The sequence below is a fragment of the Haliotis asinina genome, chromosome 4 (assembly GCF_037392515.1).
Source record: "Haliotis asinina isolate JCU_RB_2024 chromosome 4, JCU_Hal_asi_v2, whole genome shotgun sequence".
NCBI classification, from domain to species: Eukaryota; Metazoa; Mollusca; class Gastropoda; order Lepetellida; family Haliotidae; genus Haliotis; species Haliotis asinina.
The window spans coordinates 42,634,245-42,636,360 of NC_090283.1; positions in this window are offsets into that span (position 1 = coordinate 42,634,245).

The following is a 2,116-nucleotide window of genomic DNA, read 5'->3' on the forward strand; positions in this document are numbered from 1 at the left end:
CGTGAGAGATTTAGAGTGGATGCAAACATTTATGTAAATGACAAAAAATAGAAATGACAATAACATTGTTTATTGATAATTACACTGCATTTTTATCAAATATAGATTCACATAAAATGGTATCAACCGCCACTATCACCATAGTTTTGCAAAGATTCAAGAACTTTCACAACGTCCCAAGTCATGGTGCATTTACGCAATGCTGGTCTCAGATGGAAAATGCCTTTCACAAATCATTGTGCAAGTCGATGTGATCCAACAGGAGATCCATCAATGGTTATAATTGTCGTGAGAGCAGATCTGGCCGTACTAATTGCACTATAGCCTTACCCTCTCTTATATAATTCACCCAGGAATTCCAACACAGTCACAAGATCAGGAGAAAATGGATCACACTTCCTTCTACAACAAAACTGCAACCATTGTTTGTGATAACCCCTATATTGTTTATGGGTAGTGCATGGAGAATGTCTGCAATTTCAGGCAGAATTGACTGATCACAGCAGCTTTTCCTGATAATCTGAAAACTTGCAGTCTTGTTGTGCAATCTGAAAACTGTCAGTTTCAGTTTGTGGTGTCATGGATGGTGCAGTCCCGGATATGCTGGCAGACTGAGAACTCTTCTGTTGTTTGACAAGATCCTCGGGAAATCTACAGTCAGTTTCAACAGCTTTGGGAACCGATCCTGTGTTGGCCACAGATGTGCTGTCAGGATGACAGACGCTTTCTCTCACTCGATTTTTCTCAACACTTGTCCTGTGATGCTGATAGGTGGGAAACAGTAGTTAATATGTGGATCCCATCTAACAGAAAAACAATCCACTGCTTATGCGCCAGGGTGTGGTCACCATGATATATAATTCTCACATTAATAGTTCAACCTAGATGCACATATATCTCTATTGAGATCTGGATAGATGTCACAAATATTTACAAATACACTGTCATTTAAGGACAATTCCTTATCATCCGAACAGTTTTTTGCGTGACTCGCAGTGCACCACAACATTGTCCACACCAGCCGCCGACACCCACAAGGATCGAGCAATACACCACTCCCATAATGGCCGTACCTCTTGGTAACCCTTGCCCTCCCTACTTCTTTATATATGCCTCCACCATAGTGTTATCAGTTAACAGTCCAACATGCTTTCCTTGCATCTGTGAGCAGAAAATACTGTAAGGTAAGGATAGCTGCCCAAAGGCAGATAATGTGCTTTTCTTTCTCATTGCCCCGCCGGTGGACTGGGAACCATGTTTTCCTCCCCACCCTTGGAATCACCGCAGTCACGCTTGAGTGCCTCGGTCCCCTCTGTCCCCATGGTCTGTCTCTCAGGTCCAGCATGGCAGTTCGCCTCAATACCCACACAACTTGTTGCGTTTTTGTTAGGCAGAGGTACCTTCACAAATGTATCCTTTAAAGTGGCAATCGTTTCTGTCAGAGCTTTCATTTGTTCTCCTAGCTCTCTTTGCTGATTAAGTAGGACAGACACGATGTTAGAGTCTTGGGTGACACTTTTCCATGACTCACCTCACTTGACTCTTTGATGCTTGGCTGCTCCGTCGCCATTGCTACTTGCACTCACCCGTCTTGGCTGGATTTACTATTGGTGTTAGCCAAATTGACTGGATAAACAAGACTTGGCCAGTAGGTATCGATGCTGGAGGAGTTCACAATTCTTCTTGTATTGTTGAAAACTGAATCACAAAACATAAATTCGGAGAATTATTATAAAAACTTCCGTCAGGTAATCCAATTCCATCAAGACAACTAATTAACACACTCTCATATGACTAACTGCGCATGCGCTTTTCTCACGTGGCTTCTAGGTGGATATTCAGCACAAGTCCTCCAATAATTGACAGTGGATCTGGTTTCCGAGTCCAGCACTATTGGTATCAAACTAATACATGTTGGAGTTACCATCCTTAGTCACAGAATTCGGTTATACAGCATGTAGTAATGTATCAGCTGAACTAACAGCACCACAAACCATCTCCCCTATTCGGTTCACCAAACCATCCTCCGAACAACCCAACCCAGTCCCCCGCCCTAAACCTACCAAACCTGCCTACCCAACCCAAACCCAAACCCCAGCCCAAACCAGCAAACAAA